General features: G+C 37.6%; 1 long non-coding RNA gene across 3 annotated transcripts; it reads right to left on the bottom strand.

Annotated features, from left to right (window-relative positions):
* Nucleotides 1-17,460: 17,460 nt before the first annotated feature.
* Nucleotides 17,461-24,499, bottom strand: LOC113042992 (uncharacterized). 3 transcript variants are annotated; one of them, XR_003275651.1, is made up of 5 exons: nt 24,435-24,499; nt 19,231-19,652; nt 18,943-19,048; nt 18,266-18,553; nt 17,461-18,084 (listed from the first exon to the last, which is right to left on the bottom strand). It is a non-coding gene; the product is annotated as an uncharacterized LOC113042992 (long non-coding RNA). The 3 variants fall into 3 exon arrangements; XR_003275650.1 differs by lacking the exon at nt 24,435-24,499 and having other exon boundaries at nt 19,231-20,309; XR_003275652.1 differs by lacking the exon at nt 24,435-24,499 and having other exon boundaries at nt 18,959-19,048; nt 19,231-20,309.
* Between the last annotated feature and the right edge of the window lie 762 nt (nt 24,500-25,261).

Raw genomic sequence — 25,261 nt, 5'->3', positions numbered from 1 at the left:
TCTGCGATACTTTTTCAGGATTCTTCGATGTATAATTTTTTTTAAGAACAACGTTTATTTAAAATTCTTAAAATTTTACTGACCCCAAACTATTGAACTATAGTGAATATTGCTAGGAAATATTAATATTTTAAATAAATGCCCTTCTTTTTAACTTTTTATACATCAAAGAATATTGAAAAAAGCATCACAGATTCCAAAATAATATTTATCATCAACACTGTTAATAATTCTAATAATAAATCATTATATTATTCTGATTTCTGAAGATCATGCGACACTGAAGACTGGAGGAATGATGCTGAAAATATACTGCACATCACATGAATCAATTACACTTTCATGTATATTAAAATAGAAAAATGTTAATAATATTTCACAATATTACATGTCTTCCAGTATGTTTGATCAAATAAATGCTGTCTTGATGAGTAAAATAAATTCCTGTAAAAAAACATTAAAATTCATTCCGATCCCAAACTCTGACCGGTAGTGTGTCAATGTGTGTGTGTGATTGTGTGTGTGTATATATATATAATAGGAGTGAAGTTTCCTACCTTTTACAGTGGGGCACTGTGACTAGAGACTGTGGCACTGGACTTAGAACACAACACACTAGGCATACATAGACTTTTCATACAAGAACACATATTTGTTTTGCGCAATGTAACATCAGTTAACACCAGGTATGTGTGTAATTGATTGTGTATTGTTTAAGTGTTGATCCTGATCTCACCATTTTGTTTAGGTTAACACTTTGTGAGTCAATAATTTTATTAGGTTGTGTATTGTTGAGAATATGGACAAGACCTTGGCATGTTAAATGTTTATTGCTTTCAATCATCCACTTACATGAAGTAAACAGTCATACTTACGTACTGGAACATTTCCACATAACAAACAGAAGAAACCCGGGCACTACATTGCCACCATTTTTAAATACCTGTTTCCCGCCAATAGAAGGCACACTTAATTGGTTTCATGCCGGAGGGGGAGATTGGTGTTTGTTTGATGCTTTGGTAAACCATAATAATTAATTTAGCTTGTGTTGTTTTAAATGGTTGCATATTTCTGTATATTTATTAGTTCTAATAGTTATGCCTTTGTTACAATTAAGTCGCTATTTATGTTTTGTCTTTCTTGAACTTATTTGTTACCATCAATTATTTAATGGTTTAGTCCTAGTGGGAGGGGCTTATACTTTTTAAGTGTTTCTCTCAGTCTGGTAAAGGGGAGCTCGTAGAGTGAGTTGGGGAAAGTTGCTTGCTTGATTTTGGGGTCAAATTATTGACATAGCCAAAAGGTTTGTTTGTACATTTAAACTTTGTACAGTTTTTTTTTTTTTTTTTGTTTAAATACTTTTTAGTTACACTGTAAATATAATTAGCATCCTTTTGGAAAAATCCTTTGGTTTTCACCATTGTTTGGATACAACACCCAACGTACTGTTTGACTTCGATAAGGCAGCGTTCAACTTTTTTCTTCACGCCTGCTATGGGCCGGGACATCCAGAAGCAGGGCGTGGGCACCACTGCGTTGAACACAATTGTCTGTGTAGCAGTTGGCACACCACTGTCTCTGTTACACTACCCGTTCTGCTGTGTTTGGTCCTCAGCCGTCTGACCGCTCCGCGGCGCGTCTCCGCCCCTCACACGCGCGTTTACAGCGATAAATTAATCATCTTTGCTAATTATTATACATTTACGTAATTGTCAGCTTCAGGTACTTCATTTATTATTGTTCAATGAACTGTTTGAAAACAAAAAAAGGTGTATTTCAGTAATAATTCAAAATTATCAAAATAAAATAAATATAAAGAATGGTTTTCTATTTTAATATCCTTTAAAATATAATTTATTCTGTGATGTGCAGCTGTATTTTCAGCATCCATTCCTCCAGTCTCAGTGTCATATGATCCTTAGAAATCATGAAAATATTGATGATTTTATTCTTAGAACTATTAATAGTTGTGCTACTGTTACATGCACATGCACGCACATCGAGAGATACACCAAAGCAAAAGGGGTGCCGCCCGGAGTTCAATCTCCTGCTTCCACAAACACACCGGCACACAACCCAGAAGTCAAGAAAAGTGGTATTTATTTGTTTACATTGGGATGAGACTTGAGGAATAACTTAAGCTGAGAGGGCTTCAAATGGCCAAAACAATAAACAAAGGGAGTTTTCTAACTAAGTTTAAGTCCTCTTCCCTGGAATTAAACAATAAATAAAATACAAATCCTTACCTCCCTTTCTGACCATTAACAGGAGAAAACTATAAAGGAAATAAAAAGGCCTAAAAACCTCTCTCACAGGTTATTTTAAACAAATAATGGTTAGTTTGCCAATACAATTACCGGCCTAATACCACTACCAGTTCTAACTCCTCACCAGGAGTTTTACATGAACTGGGACACAGCACAGCTCTCTCGGGGTTAACACAAACACCGTTTCTTTTAAGCAGCAGTCGTCCACACATGATCTACACCAAAGTAAGCAGGAGGGTGAGCATGACAAACAGACAATCCTCACTGCTTATATCCACACGTTGACATGCTTCAGCTGCGCCCACTTAGCAGCTGCACCTGTTGCTCTAATGAGCAGGGAACGAAACCGAGAGAGAGACAAGAAATACACACCACTCACAGGTTAACACTTTTGACACCACAATTACGTTCTAACACGTAACACTCCTCCCCTCCCCAAAAGATGTAATTGGCCACAATCATATTGATCTTTTATCTTATCATGACATTTTCATCATTGTGCGCTCTGGACAGTGCATCAGCAATCAGATTTTCAGTACCGCGCTTATGGACAATCTCCAAATTAAACTCCTGAAGAGCAAGGGACCAACGCATTAAGCGTTGGTTTGAATTGTACATGCGATTAAAAAAAAACAACGGATTGTGGTCCGTAAAAACGTCTGCAGAAGGACAGCTCATGCCCCTACCATACTCGCGTCAACCTCAAGTTGGAAAGGCCGTTCAAAGGCAGGGGCGGCCAGGACTGGGGCACTACACAAAAGGTCTTTCGTTCCAGAGAAAGCACGTTCACAATTAGGAGTCCAGTTAAAACCTGATGACGGTCGGAGAAGGTCAGTTAGGGGTGCAATAAGAGTGGCAAAATTGCGACAAAAACCCCCGGTAATAACCAGCCATTCCGATGAAGCGGCGTAACTCGCGTTTATTTGTGGGTGTAGGAAATTCAGTTATGGCCATTACCTTGGCATCTATTGGGCAAACCTGACCTTGACCAACACGTTTACCAAGATAGGGGACGTAGGCTTTGGCGAATTCGCATTTTGTCAGGTTCACAGTTAGCGATGCACCAGCTAGTCGGGAGAATACCTCACGTAATGATTCAACATGTTCTTCCCACGTGGAAGAATACACAACAATATCATCAAGGTAAGCAGTACAATTCTGTACATCACACAGTACCAACTGCATTAGGCGTTGGAACGTGGACGGGGCGTTCCGCATACCGAAGGCCATCACGGAATATTGACAGAAGTAGTCTGGTGTGACAAATGCTGAGATTTCAGAAGGGGCACCTGCCAGTAGCCCTTCAGCAGGTCAAGCTTCGACACAAACTTTGCTGGTCCGACTCCATCAATGCAATCATCTCTTCTTGGAAGGGGAAAACAGTCAGGTTTAGTAACTGAATTAACCTTTCGGAAGTCCGTACAGAATCGAAATGAATCACTTTTAGGAACCAACAGGCAGGGCGAACTCCACGCGCTTTGACTTGGTTTTGCTAAACTGTTTCGTAACATGTATTCAACCTCAGTTTTCATGATACCACGCTTATACGGATTAACTCTATACGGATGTTGTTTAATAGGAACCGCAACTCCAACATCAATGTCATGGAACAACACATCAGTACAAGACGGGAGATCAGAGAAAATACTGGGAAAACGGTCAACCAATTCTGTAATATTTTTTCTTTGGTAATCTGGTAAGTGACCAAGAAAGGTATGCAAATTGTTGAGCACGTTCGAGTTTTGCAAGCTTTCGCCCAGCCCTGGAATATTTACTCCAACTTCATCCTCGACGGAGTTCTGGAGAACAGGAGCCACCAACGTCACGTCCTTAACTGATGCTACAACTTGATCTCTAGCATGATACGGCTTCAGCATATTAATGTGACACATTCGCATTTTCTTCCTACGATCTGGTGTTCTCAGTACATAGTTAGTTTCACTCAGTTTTTTCTCAACAACGTAAGGACCAGTAAATCGGGATTGCAAAGGAGACCCAGGAACTGGTAATAATGCCAGTACCGACTCACCCGGAGCAAACGAACGGACAACACTTTTGCGATCGTAGTAATCTTTCATGACATCCTGTGAACCTGCTAGATTAGACTTGGCGAGAACACAAGCACGGTTCAACCTCTTACGGAGAGTATCAACATACTCAGCCACTGGCACAAGTGCAACCTCTTCCTCAAGCATTTGCTCACTAAGAAGCCTAAGGGGGCCACGAATGGAGTGTCCGAACACTAACTGCACTGGGCTGAAGCCTAGAGAGTCTTGCACGGTTTCTCGTACAGCGAAAAGTAGCAAGGGCAAACTGTCAGCCCAGTCTTTTCCCTCCTCAACGCAGTAGATACGCAACATGGTTTTGAGCGTTTGATGGAACCGCTCCAACGCTCCCTGAGACTGCGGATGATCTGATGCGACACCGAAATTCTATTTAGCACCTGCTTGAAAAGCTTCGATGTAAAGTTAGTTCTACGGTCTGTTTGAATTACTCAAGGTAAGCCAAAAAGAGAGCAGAATTTGATTAGTTCTTTCGCAATAGTCTTCGCTTTTATATTACGAAGAGGGACCGCCTTGGGAAACCGAGTGGTTGCACACATCAGCGTGAGAACATACTGATGTCCGCTTTTCGATTTCGGGAGCGGGCCAACACAGCCTAGTATTAATCTTTCGAACGGCTCCCCCACCACAGGAATTGGGTGTAGGGGCGCAGGGAGCACAACCTGGTTAGGTTTTCCTAAAATCTGACACGCATGACAGGACCGGCAATATTTTACGACACAGGCTTTTATTCCGGGCCAGTAAAAATATTTTGTAACACGCTTAAAGGTTTTATTGACTCCAAAGTGGCCTGCCATTTGGTGATCGTGAGCCAATTCGAGCACTACAGGACGATAACAGGTTGGCACAACAATTTGGTCGGCATGGTCTAAGTCAGTCTTGTCCCCAGATATTGGAAGCCACTTGCGCCTTAATACCTCCCCGTCCCAATAATATCCCATCCTCACATGAGCGAGTTCATCTTTGGATTTTACGCCGGATTCAATACAGCGCGACAAAGTAGAGTGTGACTTTTGTGCGGCACTAAGCTGCTTTCATCCTATAGTAGCAATTTGCCTTTGATTACACTCATCAGAGCTTTTCTCAAACACATTGTCATTCACCGACAACGACAACTCTGTTGGTTTCGAACTTAGTAGAAAAGAGTCAGACAGATCAACGGTGTCTGCAAACTTTTGTGACTGTGCACGCATTACCGCACACGCTGGAAATAAAGGAGGAGAAACAGCCACCACATCTGAATCTCTCGTAGGACACTCGGACACTAACGGAAAAGGGAAAACATTGCCTCCGGCCAGATCGTTCCCTAAGATGAAATTGACACCTTCAACTGGCAGCTTAACACATACTCCCACGTTTACAAAGCTAGTGACTAGCTCGGATTTAAGGAACAACAAATCTGAATCAACCGATCAACCGAGTCGCGAACATGCTCAGAAGTGCCGATCTGAATGAAATATTATTTTGGAATCTGCGATACTTTTTTCAGGATTCTTCCATGTATAACTTTTTTTTTAAAGAACAGCGTTTATTCCAAATATAAATCTCTTCTAATAATATTAATCTTTGATTTAACTTCTTATCAATTTAACACATCCTGAATAAAAGATTCTAAAATCTAATGAAGAATAGAATTTCTTATAAAAAAAAAGAAAGGATAAAAATTTACCTAGTAGCGAACATGCTCCGAATTGCCGATCTGAATCAACCGAGTCGCGAACAGGCTCCGAAGTGCCGATCTGAAAACTTTACCAAAGAATGTAAAAAAATAACTCTATTTCTCTATTACATCTACAACTCTATGAAAGACTTAGATCACGTATCTAAAAATAAATCGCTATTGTAAAAGAGAAATAATAAGAGTGAAGTTTCCTACAGTTCTGCTGTGTTTGGTCCTCGGCGCGTCTGACGCTCCGCGGCGCGTCTCCGCCCCTCACACGCGCTAAATTAATCATCTTTGCTAATTATTATACATTTACGTCATTGTCAGCTTCAGGTACTTCATTTATTATTGTTCAATGAACTGTTTGAAACAAAAGAGGTTGTATTTCAGTAATAATTCAAAATTATCTAAATAAAATATACAAAATAATGGTTTCTATTTTAATATCCTTTAAAATATAATTTATTTCTGTGATGTGCAGCTGTATTTTCAGCATCATTCCTCCAGTGTTCAGTGTCACATGATCTTTAGAAATCATGAAAATATGATGATTTATTTTTTAGAGCTATTCATAGTTGTGCTACCAAATATTATTTTGGAATCTGCAATACTTTTTTCAGGATTCTTCGATGTATAATTTTTTTTTACGAACAGCGTTTATTTAAAATTATTAAAAATTTACTGACCGCAAACTATTGATCTGTAGTGAATATTGTTAGGAAATATTTATATTTTAAATAAATGCTCTTCTTTTTAACTTTTTATTCATCAAAGAATCCAGAAAAAAGTATCACAGATTACAAAATAATAGTTATCAGCAAAACTGTTTATAATTCTAATAATAAATCATTATATTATTCTGATTTCTGAAGATCATGTGACACTGAAGACTGGAGGAATGATGCTGAAAATATAGCTGCACATCACATGAATAAATTACACTTTCATGTATATTAAAATAGAAAATTTTTAATAATATTTCACAATATTACATGTTTTCCAGTATTTTTGATCAAATAAATGCTGCCTTGATGAGTAAAATAAATTCCTGTAAAAAACATTAAAAATCATTCTGATCCCAAAATCTGACCGGTAGTGTGTATGTGTGTGCGTCTGTGTGTGTGTTTACAGTATATATAAGCCCACTAACACACTAGGCATGGCAAGTTTATTCATATAGCACATTTCGTACACAATTGAAATTCAAATTGCTTTACATAAAAGAAAGTAAATAATCAAAAAGAAAAATTATAACAAAAATAAAACAAGCAATTTTCAAACTTTTAAAATGATTAACAAATCAACGGAGTAGCGAACATGCTCCGAAATGCCGATCTAAATCAACCGAGTCGCGAACAGGCTCGGAAGTGCCGATCTGAATAAAATATTATTTTAGAATCTGCAATACTTTTTTCAGGTTTCTTCCATGTACAATTTTATTTAAAGAACAGCGTTTATTCTAAATATAAATCTCTTCTAATAATATTAATCTTTGATTTCACTTCTTGTCAATTTAATACATCCTGAATAAAAGATTCTAAAATCTAATAAAGAATACAATTTCTTATAAAAAAGAAAGGATAAAAATTTACCTAGTCGCCGATCTGAATCAACCGAGTCGCAAACAGGCTCCGAAGTGCCTATCTGAGTCAACTGAGTCCCGAAATCCCGATCTGAAAACTTTACCAAAGAATGTAAAAAATAACTCTATTTCTCTATTAAATCGACAACTCTATGAAAGACTCAGATCACATATCTAAAAATAAATCGCTATAGTAAAAGAGAATAATAGGAGTGAAGTTTCCTACCGTTCTGCTGTGTTTGGTCCTCGCGGCGCGTCTCCTCCCCGCACACGCACATTTACAGGGCTAAATTAATCATCTTTGCTAATTATTATACATTTACTTCATTGTCAGCTTCAGGTACTTCATTTATTATTGTTCAATGAACTGTTTGAAACAAAAAAAGGTTGTATTTCAGTAATAATTGTAAATTATCAAAATAAAATATACAAAATAATGGTTTCTATTTTAATATCCTTTAAAATATAATTTATTTATTTGATGTCCACCTGTATTTTCAGCATAATTTCTCCAGTCTTCAGTGTCACATGATCTTTAGAAATCATGAAAATATGATTATTTATTATTAGAACTATTAATAGTTGTGCTACCAAATATTATTTTGGAATCTGCTATACTTTTTTCGGGATTCTTCGATTTATAATTTTTTTAAAGAACAGCGTTTATTCCAAATATAAATCTCTTCTAACAATATTAATCTTTGATTTCACTTCTAATCAATTTAACATCCTGAATAAAAGATTCTAAAATCAAATAAAGAATACAATTTTTTATAAAAAAAGAAAGGATAAAAATTTACAGAGTCACGAACATGCTCCAAAGTGCCGATCTGAATCAACCGAGTCGCGAACAGGCTCCGAAGTGCCGATCTGAATCAACCGAGTCTTGAACAGGCTCCGAAGTGCCGATCTGAATCAACCGAGTCGCGAACAGGCTCCGAAGTGCCGATCTGAATCAACCGAGTCGCGAACAGGCTCCGAAGTGCCGATCTGAATCAACCGAGTCGCGAACAGGCTCCGAAGTGCCGATCTGAATCAACCGAGTCGCGAACAGGCTCCGAAGTGCCGATCTGAATCAACCGAGTGGCGAAAATGCTCCGAAGTGCCGATCTGAATCAACCGAGTCGCGAACAGGCTCCGAAGTGCCGATCTGAATCAATCGAGTCGCGAATAGGCTCCGAAGTGCCGATCTGAATAAACCAGTCGCGAACATGCTCCGAAGTGCCGATCTGTATCAACCTAGTCGCGAACATGCTCCGAAGTGCCGATCTGAATCAACAGAGTCGCGAACAGGCTCCGAAGTGCCGATCTGAATCAACAGAGTCGCGAATAGGCTCCGAAGTGCCGATCTGAATGAACTATTTAAAAAAACAGAATACTGTTCTTACCAAATTCATTCAACACGTTATTAATTATAATTAGTTTTTAAACACTGACAGGAACTTTCAGAGCTGATTTGAAAGTTACTGCATTTATAATACCACTCTATGAAAGACTCAGATCACTTATCTAAAAATATATCGCTATAGTAAAAGAGAAATAATAAGAGGAGTGAAGTTTCCTACCGTTCTGCTGTGCTTGGTCCTTGCGGTGCGTCTCCTCCCTCCCCACACACGCACATTTACAGCGCTAAATTAATCATCTTTGCTAATTATTATACATTTACTTCATTGTCAGCTTCAGGTACTTCATTTATTATTGTTCAATGAACTGTTTGAAACAAAAAAGGTTGTATTTCAGTAATAATTGTAAATTATCAAAATAAAATATATAAAATAATGGTTTCTATTTTAATATCCTTTCAAATATAATTTATTTCTTTGATGTGCAGCTGTATTTTCAGCATCATTCCTCCAGTCGTCAGTGTCACATGATCTTTAGAAATCATGAAAATATGATTATTATTATTAGAACTATTAATAGTTGTGCTACCAAATATTATTTTGGAATCTGTGACACTTTTTTCGGGATTCTTCGATGTATATATATATATTTTTAAAGAACTGAATCAACGGAGTCGCGAATAATAAGAGGAGTTAAGTTTCCAACGGTTCTGCTGTGTTTGGTCCTCACGTGCGTCTGACGCTCCACAGCGCGTCTCCGCCCCTCACATGCGAGTTTACAGCGCTAAATTAATCATCTTTGCTAATTATTATACATTTACTTCATTGTCAGCTTCAGGTACTTCATTTATTATTATTCAATGAACTGTTTGAAACAAAAAAAGGTTGTATTTCAGAAATATTTTTAAATTATCAAAATAAAATATATAAAATAATTATTTCTATTTTAATATCCTTTAAAATATGTGAAAATGACGTGCATCTCTATTTTCAACATAATTCCTCCAGTCTACAGTGTCACATGATCTTTAGAAATTATGAAAATATGATTATTTATTATTAAAACTATTAATAGTTGTGCTAACAAATATTATTTTGGAATCTGCTATACTTTTTTCGGGATTCTTCGATTTATAATTCTTTTAAAGAACAGCGTTAATTCCAAATATAAATCTGTTCTAACAATATTAATCTTCTATTTCACTTCTTATCAATTTAACACATCCTGAATAAAAGATTCTAAAATCTAATAAAGAATACAATTTCTTATAAAAAAAGAAAGGATAAAAATTTACCGATTCGCAAACATGCTCCGAAGTGCCGATCTGAATCAACCAAGTCGCGAACATGCTCCGAAGTGCCGATCTGAATCAACCGAGTTGCGAACATGATCCAAAGTGCTGATCTGAATCAACCGAGTCGCGAACAGGCTCCGAAGTGCCGATCTGAATCAACCTAGTCGAGAACATGCTCCGAAGTGCCGTTCTGAATCAACCGAGTCGCGAACATGCTCCGAAGTGCCGATCTGAATCAACCGAGTCGCGAACATGCTCCGACGTGCCGATCTGAATCAACCGAGTCGCGAACAGGCTCCGAAGTGTCGATCTGAATCAACCTAGTCGCGAACAGGCTCCGAAGTGCCGATCTGAATCAACCGAGTCGCGAACATGCTCCGAAGTGCTGATCTGAATCAGCCGAGTCGCGAAACAGGCTCCGAAGGCCGATCTGAATCAACCTAGTCGCGAACAGGCTCCGAAGTGCCGATCTGAATCAACCGAGTCGCGAACATGCTCCGAAGTGCTGATCTGAATCAGCCGAGTCGCGAAACAGGCTCCGAAGGCCGATCTGAATCAACCGAGTTGCGAACATGCTCCGAAGTCCCGATCTGAATCAACCGAGTTGTGAACAGGCTCCGAATTGCCGATCTGAATCAACTATTTAAAAAAAAACAGAATACCGTTCTTACCAAATTCATTACTAGTGTTTTAGCACATCTGATCTCTTCTGGAAGCTGATTCCAACTGCGAGCGATATAGTAACTAAAAGCAGATTCCCCTTGTTTTGTGTGAACCCTTGGTATTTCTAACTGACTCAATCCTAATGATCTGAGTGTTCTGTCACCCGATTCGAACGTTGTCACTCGACTGAATGGGGCGTTATCAGCGGTTATCAGCCCATAGAAATTGGCCAGGAGGGGCCTCCTGCGCCTACTAGTAGGCTCAGAAGGCCGTGATCATCCATCCACATGGTTGATCACCCACAAATATACAGGAAAAGACTCCAGATCCAATCCCAGAATTCCTGCTCACCGGTAATCGGAAGTCTACTGGACGAACGCGGCGATATTTCCTGCTTAATATTTTCAGGTAAGACTATTACAATTATAAAACTGAGCATTTAAACTGTAATGGAAAACAATACATACACTCGTATTGCGTGTCATGATTGTTGACATGAGATAACCGTATAGCGAAACGTTATCGCTAACGTTAGGCCATATTACGTTATTAGCCTGTCGTTAAGTTAACGTTGCATGTTTTATGTGAGCATTAACGTTGCTGTATTTACGTCTGAAGCTAATGGGGGAATTTAATTTCTAGTTAAACGCAAAGTTAAACTGTAAACATATAAAAACTTTTTACACTCTTACAGGCTTATTGCATATTCTGTATGCTCGATAACTCCTCACTGAAGCCAGATCATAGGCTTAATGTAACCCATATTGACTTGAGAGAAATATTAAACACAAGACATATTTTACGGCTGTTTGGAAAACCTTGGGATCTTGACTAGAGTGTAAAATAAAGTTCTGTGGGTTTGGATCTATCTATCTATCTATCTATCTATCTATCTATCTATCTATCTATCTATCTATCTATCTATCTGTCTCTCTCTCTTTCTCTCTATACTAGCTAGCCAGCTATGTATATATTTATATAATTTATCTATCTATCTGTCTATCTATCTATATATCTATATATATCTATGTATATATCTATATATATATATATATATATATATATATATATATATATATATATATATATATATATCTCTATATATATATATATATATATATATATATAGATATATATAGATATTTTTTTTTTTTTGCTAGCTGTCTGTCTATCTGTCTGTCTCGATCTTTCTCTCTCACTCGATCTATCTATCTAATCTTGAACTTGAACTTGAAAAATAAAATGCAAAGGTCTGTCTATCTGTTTAGCTGTCTGTCTGCCTGCCTGTGTTACATTAATGTCTCTTTACCTAACTTTTTTGTCTCCCTTTACAGCATACATTTCCAGCTGGTTGCAGGACTTCTGTGGCAATTTTGTTTTATTACTTCCATGATCTATGTCTTTGTTGAACTGTCCAAGATTTGGTTTTGGGCAGTTTAGAATTTATTGTTCACTCTTGTGCAAGTTTCTCTCTGTTTATGTTTTAGGTTGAAGATGGCGCAGAGAGGTAAGCCTTAACAGTTGATGATCTAGAAGCATTAGGCAAGAGTGTCTGAGAACGATGGTATGATCTGCAACACTGTCTTTTTTATTACTGATTTATTACGGACTATCTATTTCTTTCTTTGTTGTTACTCAGCAAGAGAGAACTCCCATTAATGGGAATCAAAAGGAAACCCTGAAATCATGTTTTAAGGATGGAATGACATGAGTTGGTTCAGAATTAATACCAAGAGCTGCATCAGCTACTGGTTTGGACACCAGTGTCGTAGAAATAAGGTTTACTTTTGTGCCACACTAACAAACATAATGTCAAATAAATAAATCATTCTGCTGCACTGCTTGTATAAATCATGTGTTTTGTTAACATTCAGTTTAATTGGTGTAATACCCTTTTTCAGAACTGGATTGGTAATTACAAAAGATCTCAAACGACTAATGCTTCGTCTGAGCCCCGGCCATCAAAGGCCAAAGTTCAAATTAGAGAGCGGTCGCCTTACAATCATTTTTATAGGGACATATTCAAAAACAAAGGTGAGAAACAAAATTTAAAGACTGTTTTTATTTTTTTATACTGAATTGTTTCTTTTCATACATGGTGGCCTTGTTGACATAAGGTTTATGAGGGTCATGAAACAGATTTTCATGATAGTATTTGGGAAGTACTTCACTCACACAAATTACATTCATCAGTTTAAGAATGCTGAGTGAATTGAAAAGAATCATCAGGGCATCTACTTTACACCTTATCTTGTTTTTACAGAGTTGTTACAGATAAAATGTTTGTTTTCACAACCCAAGTACTGATTATCTTTGTATGAATTTACTTTAAAAAGGAGATGCTGACTCTAATGCGTTAAGTTTTCTGTGCATCTATTTTTTCCTCAGGCACAATGAATGATATTAAGGGCAGGTGCGCCACATTGGGGGAAGATGCAAAGCAAAAATACATTCAAGAGGCAGCAGCACTGAGGGCACATGGGCAGGCACAGGACCTAAACCCTGAGATGAGGGATGCCTGAATTAAAATGCACTTAAAGAAGCTGAAGTTAGAGGTTTGGAAACAGGATTAATTTGCCAGGCATTAGTGGTATTCTTAAAGTATTAGATTGAAGGATGATCAACAGCAATTGTGGTGTGTGCAGAACATTGTGTTAGACAACAGGATAGTTTATCTCTAGTTTTTATCATAATTTTCAACTGTCAAAGACTCATACCACCATCTCAAACTCGAAGCAGCTGAAGAACAAAGTGGTCATGAGATTTCTTAAATTAAAATTTAGTTATCCCTCTGTCTCAGGTTTGATTTAAATCCATTTCTGAAACGAAAAACCCAGAGTTTTCCTAAAGCCGCTTTCTGAAATGGAACCCAGGAAAACCTGCTTTTATCTTATGATTGATTATCAGCAAGATCTGATATCAATTGATGTGCAATACCCCACATATTCCTTTGGCAACAGTTAAAAATGAACAAGCTGCCTTTGATATGTTGCTTTAAATTTCACAAGTTCACATCTACGTATATTAATTCAGTAAGGTTATGTGTATTTGGCGTGCTGTCCGGGTGGAGGGCTCCGAGCTCTGGATGAGGCCCGAACCCAGAGTACAGTATTGTTCAAAATAATAGCAGTACAATGTGACTAACCAGAATAATCAAGGTTTTTAGTATATTTTTTATTGCTACGTGGCAAACAAGTTACCAGTAGGTTCAATAGATTGTCAGAAAACAAACAAGACCCAGCATTCATGATATATGTAACCCCTCTCACCCGGGTCCTCCCTGACGCTCCTCGCACTCGCTCCGAGCGGGGCTCTAACCCGGGTCTCCGGCATGGGAGGCGGACGCACTAACAAGGAGGCTAAATGGCTACAGCCACTAGCCTCTGTCGCTAGTGCGTCTCTTGAGATCGGGGAGTGAGGTTTACCTGCACAGCACTACTCGCTGGCCTCCGTTACACTCACCCCCCTAAACCTCACTCCCATCCGGGTCACGGCACCAATGTAACCCCTCTCACCCGGGTCCTCCCTGACGCTCCTCGCACTCGCTCCGAGCGGGGCTCGAACCCGGGTCTCCGGCATGGGAGGCGGACGCACTAACAAGGAGGCCTCCGTTACATATGCACGCTCTTAAGGCTGTGCAATTGGGCAATTAGTTGAAAGGGGTGTGTTCAAAAAAATAGCAGTGTCTACCTTTGACTGTACAAACTCAAAACTATTTTGTACAATCCTGTGAATCACTAAACTAATATTTAGTTGTATGACCACAGTTTTTTAAAACTGCTTGACATCTGTGTGGCATGGAGTCAACCAACTTGTGGCACCTCTCAGCTGTTATTCCACTCCATGATTCTTTAACAACATTCCACAATTCATTCTTGGTTTTGCTTCAGAAACAGCATTTTTGATATCACCCCACAAGTTCTCAATTGGATTAAGGTCTGGAGATTGGGCTGGCCATTCCATAACATTAATTTTGTTGGTTTGGAACCAAGACTTTGCCCGTTTACTAGTGTGTTTTGGGTCATTGTCTTGTTGAAACAACCATTTCAAGGGCATGTCCTCTTCAGCATAGGGCAACATGACCTCTTCAAGTATTTTAACATATGCAAACTGATCCATGATCCCTGGTATGCGATAAATAGGCCCAACACCATAGTAGGAGAAACATGCCCATATCATGATGCTTGCACCTCCATGCTTCACTGTCTTCACTGTGTACTGTGGCTTGAATTCAGAGTTTTGGGGTCGTCTCACAAACTGCCTGTGGCCCTTGGACCCAAAAAGAAAAATTTTACTCTCATCAGTCCACAAAATGTTCCTCCATTTCTCTTTAGGCCAGTTGATGTGTTCTTTGGCAAATTGTAACCTCTTCTGCACATGCCTTTTTTTTAACAGAGGGACTTTGTGGGGGATTCTTGAAAATAGATTAGCTTCACACAGACGTCTTCTAACTGTCACAGTACTTACAGGTAACTCCAGACTGTCTTTGATCATCCTGGAGGTGATCATTGGCTGAGCCTTTGCCATTCTGGTTATTCTTCTATCCATTTTGATGGTTGTCTTCCGTTTTCTTCCACGTCTCTCTGGTTTTGCTCTCCATTTTAAGGCATTGGAGATCATTTTAGCTGAACAGCCTATCATTTTTTGCACCTCTTTATAGGTTTTCCCCTCTCTAATCAACTTTTTAATCAAAGTACGCTGTTCTTCTGAACAATGTCTTGAACGACCCATTTTCCTCAGCTTTCAAATGCATGTTCAACAAGTGTTGGCTTCATCCTTAAATAGGGGCCACCTGATTCACACCTGTTTCTTCACAAAATTGATGACCTCAGTGATTGAATGCCACACTGCTATTTTTTTGAACACACCCCTTTCAACTAATTCAACTAATTGCCCAATTGCACAGCCTTAAGAGCGTGCATATCATGAATGCTGGGTCTCATTTGTTTTCTGAGAATCTACTGAACCTACTGGTAACTTGTTTGCCACGTAGCAATAATATATATACACAAGCCATGTGTGTACCAAACAAATGCAAAATTAGTCTCTCTCTCTCTCTCTCTCTCTCTGTGTGTGTGCGCGCGCGGACAAGGTATTTGTCATGTTGTGGGTCCATAAATCTGTTTGCAAAGTCAGACACAAACAAACAAGAAAATAGCTTCTTTTTATATAGGCTATGCCTATTGAGACTTCAAATGTAGCTCTCTGAATATACACCTGAGATGGCTTGTGCATGTGAAATGAGAAAATTAAAACTTTGTTGTAGAGCTAAACCACATACATTGTTAGAAAGGTCTTGACCTGGAGAGTAACATATGTAAGTATGAAGATTCTACATGGCTCCTGTTTTGAAATACTGACCTGTATGGCTCCTGTTTTGAAATACTGACCTTTGAAACATCACCTTGGTGCATATTTGAAGGCTTATAATTAAGCAATAAAAAGGTCTACACACATGGGGCCAACTGTTATAGAGAGCTCTTGTCCTCATTTATGATGTGAATATATTCAACAGCTTGGGATATTTTCAAATCTGGTTAAAAGTAATTTGAACCCATTTAAAATTTAGACATTTAAAATCTGATTACATAGATATGTTAACAATCCGCCTGAACTCCACACTGTACTCTCAACTCACTATTTGCAATATCCAATTCTAAGAAAAACACGAATGTTTTAAAAACTACAATTCCCTAAAGCTACGCAATGCAGCTTGATACAAATCACTGAATTAGGGTTGAAATTAGGGTTGTAAAAAGATATATCTACTGAATATATCAAATATCTAGTACAACCAATCTATTAATTACACCTCATCTAGATGATTTACGTTAAGAAAATATAAATATATTTGTTTGTTTAAGACTTTTTAGCCGAAATGTAGAACCCGTAAACCCCGTCCACAACACAATGCACTTCCGTAACCTCCTGCTACCAAAAATGTATTTCTCTGAATCAAAGGAGAAATGTGCAAAAGTTATATTAACATAACGTATTGTTGAGTTATCTGTTTGTTGTTGTTTTTTCGTGGACAAATGTTGAATTTATCATTTTAATAAAATTGTCTTGTGAATAAAATACTTTTGGGCGGAACTACGTTATGCAAGCCACGTGGTTTCAGCGATAGCAGCGTAACAACCATGGCAACGAACAAACTAAATGTAATATACATTCACTGAACGAAGAAAGTGAAAATAAAATGAAAGCAGCCAATTTGAAGAAGAGAAAAAATGTGTTCAATTACATAGGCTTAGATCACATTTTTTTAGATTAGATTCACCTTTATTGTCATTTTTCAGAGTACAAGTACAGAGCTAAAGAAATGCAATCGAACCAGAAGTGCAAGAATATAGTGTTTTATATACATAAAAGTGCAGAGTAAGTGAAGCTATGATATACAGAATGTACAGTGGAGTTGCTATATACAATATTGATCAGAGTATATACAGAATATAAATATGAATGCAATGTAGGGATTGTATGTACATTATGAACAGAGCAATGAAGGATTATATATACATTATGAACAGCAGGAACGTGAGAACAGTGGTAATACAGATGGATGAGTGTGCAAAAGTATTGTTGAACAATGTATTCTATGCAAAATAACAGTAGTGCAATATTTTTTATAGAAATATTTTGCTGTGCTTGTACAGTAACAATTATAGACAGTTTATTTTTTAATTTTGTACTCATACAGACAGACTAGTGGGGATATGTATGCTTAAATACAGTGCCTAAGCTTTAAAATAGATCAGACCTAGTAAAACAACATGTCTGCACAAGTAATGCAGTAAAGTAATTAAATATATATATATATATATAAAATAATAATTATTTTATATTATATGTCTATAATGTCTGGTACATGTGGGTGAAACATCACAGTGGCTTGATGTCATTTTCTTTCCAGCTGTTGGAGACCTTGAATGAGAGCAGCTTACTGCAGTCATAAAGATTTAAGGAAAACATAGATTTATGGGAGGAATAGTGATCTTTTTCACAATTTTAATTAATATTTCATGGACTCGAATGAAATTCTGCAACAATGATTAACCTCTTGAGGCTTTGAGCTGTCAAGATGTGATAGCAGGTATTCCTCTAAACACGTGGGTTCTGTGTAATGGATCAACCGCACTTGTCCCAGAGCTTTGATTCCTCACAAGGCCAAAGTTTGCATCCAATGTGACAATCATATCTCCATCCGCCTGGAAAACAAACACTTACAGTAACAATGGTTTTGTATCCGCACCAGGTTTATACATTTATACTATTACTATTCTATTACAATACTAAATACACAAATTAACTTAGTTTGATATTAATTCAGATTTGAATTCTATGCCATTAATTTAATCAAACAAGAACCACGCTAGAATTATAACCAACCTTTGGACATGCTGGGCATATTTTGTTCCATCATTTAATTGTGGGCAAATATCAACCAAACCTCTTTGTCGGAAGTGGTGATGCCTAAAATGGGATATGGGGTGTTGCAAAAACCCTCAACAGAAACCAGACACTCCAGTGACAGAGAAACAACAAGCTCTAGCAGAGGGATGGAGAAGGCTGTCTGTCTGGGGCTTGTGGCTGTTGCTGGTCAGAGCCCAGATCTCAGCAGAGTACAGGTTTCTGGTTCACACGCACACATGGTGTCTGTAACGGTGCAGAGCCATCCTGCCAAATATAAAGAGGAAAATAAAATAAAAACATAACTTAGTAGTACTATAGAGACTACCATATCAGTATAAATTAAATGTATGCATTTAGCAGACTTACAAGGTGACTTACAGTGGATTCAGGCTATACATTTTTACCTATCATGATAGTATATAAAGTATACATTTAGTTTATATAGTATAGTCTAAATCACTTGAGTGTGTCACATTTAACTTAATGTTTGTAATTATTTGAACCAACAAACAATTTTTTTTTTTTTTATTGTATTCACAAATTTGATTAATTCCTTAAAGGAAATCATTACTCCACATGTAATAGGATTGAATTCCTTAACCTGTCAATAAAATTAAATACATTAAGATTTAGTATCAGGTAAAATGATAAACCTGTGCTGACAATGACCTTCATGTCCTTTGTGTACACAGCATGGGTGCCATGGGCTTCAGGTAAATATAGGAATAACCCCAGGGAGGATGGCTCATAGTAAACACTCTGTAAGAAATATGGATAGCTCTAATGTTTTTAAAACAACAAACTTGTGACACTAACAGTTGATACTGCATAGTGCTAAAACAATTTGAAGTATCGAATGAATCTGTTGACATTACTGTGAGTTTGCTGTCTGTATGCAAGTATAGCAATAGCAATGTAAGACTGTATGTTATTGTTCTTACATTCCACTTTTCAGGAAGATGCAGTGAAAGTCCTCTTCAGGCAAACCTCACAGAACAGTGCAGTGGAGCTGCACTCAATGCACCTATAATCAGCATGTTCTCGGCAGACAGCACACTGGGTAGTGATCGGTGCTGAACATTCAAACGACACCTTAAGCATCTCATCCTTGACTGCATCCCAGGCATGAAGCTCTCTCTTCTTTGCCTTACTGTATGCGCTCTCAGAACAGCTTGGTGTCGCATCATCAGGTTCAGCAGGTTGAGATGTAGTAGAAGCGTCTGAAGGGTGGGTCTGTTTGTAGCTGGGCAGGGGAAGACCTTGACTGAGGTAAGAAAACTTGCAGGGCCCACCATAGACCTCCTCACCAACTTAATTTTAACGTTCCTGAAACGTGTGCTCATCTTAAGTGCTTTTCCCATATCTGAAATCAAAATATTTGACAATTATTACATAAAGCAAAGTGCAACCCGTACCGTACTTCTTATCACAGCCTAAAAGACAGAAACACATGAGTGAAAATGGGATGCAGTCAGATGAGGGATATTTGGTGTGATAGTTAGATACAGCCAGGGCTGGACTGGGACAAAAAATCAGCCCTGGACTTCATCCAGACTGGCCTACTATTCATGTAAACATGCGCACGCAAACAAACACACACACACACACACACTACATGTCTATACATACATTAATCTGCATGTAAAATTACTGATTAGAATGTATTACTATCAAAACCAAGAAAAAAATAATATTAAAATAATAAACAAAGAAAATGCTAATGATTTTATCAGGCTTTATTTTAAATATCTCTGACCTGTTAGCTGCTATAGTAGGCTAGTATTAAGACCACTGATCTACAGCAAACGTGATTTATAAAGACCACTGCTCTACAATAAAATAAAAGAGTAATTAAAACAAAGAACGTTGTGAAGTGATTTATTTTACAATTTTCTTAACATAATCAAAGGCCTTTAAAAATCCTTGAAGTAGACTGGCTTATTCAAATGCAGAGCTCAATGCTAGGGTTCAAAACTGTACTTGCCCTGCCAAAAATAAATACATAATTTAACATAAAATTGCTATTGTTTTCTTTGTAAATAAGCTGCAATCTCATTTCACAATTCCAATTTCAATACCACAATAAACACTAACTATTAAGTTCAAACATTAATGAAGACAAGTGAACAGTCAGTAATAAAATAAGAAAAAAAGATCATAAATAGCACCGTTTTCAGGTACAGATATTGAATATCCAAATATAAAATACTTCACTTAACACACACACACATACACACACACACATATATACATACATATATATCCTTGTTAAAGCTGTTATTTAAGAGCAGTGAGTTATTTCTCTTTGTCTTATGTTCACAATGACACAGACCGACAGCAGGTACAAGGCTTCTGCCTGGCACTTAAAGAGATTTTTTTCTCAATTGATTACAAATTGAAAAAATATATCTCACATAAATGCTGTAAATATACAGAGACATAGAGCATCAGCTTGCATTATTAAATGTTAAAAATAATTAAATGTAATGCAGTTTTCATTATAATAACAATTATTTAATGGCAGGTGAAAATATAATAAATATGTACTATAGTGCACACATTTAGCAAAATACTCCTTTCTTATGGATATTTTTCAATCTCAACTAACCTTGCTATGGTCTTTAAATGGCTTTCTTGAGGTAAATGTAAATGTTCTGTGACATAATTGTTCTCCTGCTGTTTTGACTGATGACTGATTGATCGATATTATTTATGAAGCATATATACATTTCGGTAAGTTATACTGTATCTTTAAACAGAAAGTAACAGATGATCGGTTTACTAGAACTGAGGCGCTAAAGCGATCTGTCACGTCATATTTTTTAACGTCAAAACGGTATTGTCTGAATTTTGTAATAAAATGGACAGAACCTGAGAGTTGAGAATTTTAAATGTAATTTATATAGATCAGTGAGTGGTGGCATATTACAGCATGAATATCCTAACTTTTTGAAACAAAACAATGCAGTAGCCTCCGTGTATCATTACATTTCTGTCTCACCTCAGCAGTCAAGTCCCGCCCTGAGGACATCTTCACTGAATCTTTTGACTTCCAGCAAATAATTTATATATCTTGAAACATTGGTGGCATCTGCCTCAAGTGCTTGTCGTTTTCTCTCTCTCAACGTTCGGCCCCTCCTTTACGCTTAGATATTTTATTATTTAACATACTGAATTTCGTTGCAGTTGTAATGGGCCGCTTTTCAAGGATAGAATTTGATTCTGATTGGCCAATGAGCAGTGAACACGTCACGTCTCGCAGCTCGCATCAGAATCATGCGCACGCGTCCTTTTATCTGTTCTTTATACTGCTTTTTGTAATGTTTTAAATAAATTATTGTGACTAACGTAAAAAAAAAAAAAGCATCATGCAGCTTCATGAGAGAGACACATAAGGCCGGGATTGTACCATACAACAATATAATTACGAATATATTTGCGATTATTAATGATTTAAAAACAAAATACATAACGCACTGGCCCAACCAGACCGCGGCCCACCGGGAATCTCCCGGTAGTCCCGATGGCCAGTACATGCCTGGATACAGCTAGCTATATAACTAGATAGATTGCAAGATATATAGTAGGGATGCACCGAAATGAAATTCTTGGCCGAAGCCGAAGCCGAATAATAATGAAATGCTTGGCCGAAGGCCGAAGGCCGAATACCGAACGCGGTGTTTCGCATTTTTTCCATTTATTTTGCCAATCTGTCACCTTTTTCAGGCCTTCTGAGTTTGCAGGTATGGACATGAGATGCAGCACTAAACAGTCTCTCACTGTTGGTGCTTGTGCATGGAGCAGACAAGTACCTGCAGAATAGTTGAACATTTTATTGCAGTTTTCTGACAGTTGCTCATTTCAAAACGAACAATGTCTTCAAGATAATGAAATGGTTGAAACCCAGTGTAGGCCTACTATTTTACTACACTGAAAATAGTTCAGAATTTTCACAAAATACATATAAAATATAGGTAGTAACACTTTATAATGTTTGTTAACGTTATTGCATTAACAATGAGCAATACATTTGTTATGGTATTTATTAATCTTCGTTAATGTAAGATAATAAAAAATATTTAGTTCATGTTAGTATAAGTGCATTAACAATTTTAACAAATAGGCCTACCACTTTTGATACTTTTTAATTCAGAAATTACAAATGTGATACTTAATTTTAATACTGTATTAGTAAATGTTAACATTAAGATTAATAAATGCTTTTAATAAGGGTTTTTCATTGTTAGTTAAAATTAAAAATAGAAACTACTTATAAAGTGTTACCATAATCCAAAATATAAATAAAATCTTAAATTAATTTCCCATACAAGGAGCCTACCTGCGTGCCATCTGCGCCAGGTCAGGAAAGCGGCCTTGATTATTGCCACAGCCCATATAGAATCACAGACAGCAATTATTTTATCAGTTTTAACAATGAAGCTATGCGTCAGATTTCATCTTCATATAATATCCAATTTTGAATCCTTATCCAACCAGGGTTTAAAATTAGGATTGAGGGGACAGCATTTCCCCATTGTTGCTTTAATGCTTTGTCTCCCATTCTCACCGACATTGTCATAAACATCATAAAAAATTATTTTAAATGATCATACGCCTTCTTGCTACATGCGGCTGTCGCCTTTTTTTTTTTTTTTTTTTTGATGACGCGTCGCGCATGCGTCGGACGACTGTGCGCCACTGGTGGCTGGTGTTGCCAGATTGGGTGTTTTTTCGCTACATATTAAGACCCGTTTACGGTGTGTTTTAGCCGGGCTTTCGCCAGGAAGGCTCTATAGAAATCTGGCACCCTATTGAACGAAGTTAACCTGAGAGAGCGTGCCGTTCACAGACACCAGAATGAACGAGTTGACAGTAACGTTCATCAGGTAGTAATACAGCACGTTCAGTTCACGTTCGCCCAAAATATGAACGAGTTCATGAACTATCGTTCAATGAACGCGTTCAGGCACAACACTGCCCATCTAACTGTTGAGCAGTCGAGCTTGTCCTCTGTCTTGCAAATGGGTTATTCTCTTGGAGGATCTCATCGAACATGTCAGACAGCCAGACTGTGCGCGGCTCATCTGTAGTACGAGCCAGTTTACTCTCTGTTTTCATCTCCTGCGCTGTGCATCACCTGACAGTCTCCATCACCTAGCGGCTTTCCCAAATCCAGAACAATGTCTGCAAACGGCCGTTTTTGCATCTTTATCTGACACTTTTTAAAGTGTTTCCACACTGCTGACATGTTTGCTGCATAAAGCGCGCGCCTATCACTCTACGCGGGTTATTTGATTGCATCATTAAAAACGTCATTGTTCGGCAAAATTTATTCGGCCTTTTTACTTATTCGGCCGAACACCGAAAGTGCTTTTTTGGCTATTTTCGGCCGAATAATTTCGGTTGCCGAACATTCGGTGCATCCCTAATATATAGATAGATAAATACACATCAAGCTAGATCTACATCTATAGATAGATTATATAAATAGATAGATACACAGCTAGCTAGCTATATATATATATATATATATATATATATATATAAACTGCTCAAAAAAATAAAGGGAACACTTGTGTGTTATATTGTGTTAAGTATTCCCTTTATTTTTTGAGAAGGTATATAGATAGAAAGACAGAACAGACAGACAGATAGACAGATCCAAAGCTTCCTGATATGGGATCAAATCCAGCCAAGCTTTGTCCAAACCCACAGAACTTTATTTTACACTCTAGTCAATATCCCAATGTTTCCAAACAGCCGTAAAATACATCTTGTTTAATATTTCCCTCAAGTCAATATGGGCTACATTAGTCCTATGATCCGGCTTCAGAGAAGCGTTATGGAGCATACACAATAGTCTGTAAGAGTGTAAAAAGTCATTTTGACAGTTTAACTCGAAACTAAATTCCCCCATTAGCTTCAGACGTAAATACACACTCATATTAGCAACGTTAATGCTCACATAAAGCATGCAACGTTAACGTAACGACAGGCTAATAACGTAATATGGTCTAGCGATAACGTTTGCAGACACATCGCAATACGGTTATCTCATGTCAAAAATAATGACACGCAATACGAGTGTACGTACTGTTCTCCATTACAGTTTAAATGTTCAGTTTTATCATTTTAATAGTCTTACCTGAAAATATTAAGCAGGAAATATCGCAACGTTGCCGCATTCGTCCAGTAGACTTCCGATTACCGGTGAGCAGGAATTCTGGGATTGGATCTGGAGTCTTCTCTTGTATATTTGTGGGTGATCAACCATTTGGATGGATGATCACGGCCTTCTGAGCCTACTAGTAGGCACAGGAGGCCCCTCCTGGCCCATTTCTATGGGCTGATAACCGCTGATAACGCCCCATTCAATCGAGTGATAACGTTCGAATCGGGTGAAATCTACACCTGCTCCCAGCCACGCGTAAATAGTGCGTTTAACGTCTGTACGTTTTGCTCATTAATACAGCTGCATTTTAATTCACCTTAATCGGGTACATATTTACACAGCATTTTGAAAAAAATATTATATTAATTACATATGGTTTTTCTTTTAACTTTTATTATGAGAGCCAGTAATATGCTGCCAAACTTCCTTTTTTAGGACCTGATATGCCACTAGTACGCTTGAAAATAAAACGTGGAGTTTTGAATGAACTTCTGATAATAAAACTTCAATTTCTGCAGCGGAGAAATGTTTCTTTTTCAGTCGCTTTTGACAAGACATGTTGAAATCCTTCGTTTGGTGTCATAATATGATGCTCATATATAGTTGTCAGTCGGATTTAATAGGCGGGATTTATGGTAATTGAGCGTGAGCGTGCACGCGCGTCCCATTTACGACTGATTGGAATTCATTAACACACATTTCACTATCACATCTGACGTTTACGAAGTTTTTGTGAATCAGGAGAAGAGTTTTCGGGAAGTTCTCTTTACGCGCAAATCACTCAGATATTTACTCGTATA

Source organism: Carassius auratus, chromosome 25 (assembly GCF_003368295.1).
Source record: "Carassius auratus strain Wakin chromosome 25, ASM336829v1, whole genome shotgun sequence".
NCBI classification, from domain to species: domain Eukaryota; kingdom Metazoa; phylum Chordata; class Actinopteri; order Cypriniformes; family Cyprinidae; genus Carassius; species Carassius auratus.
Note: the sequence above shows the minus strand (reverse complement) of the source record. Positions and strands in the feature narration are given on the sequence as shown.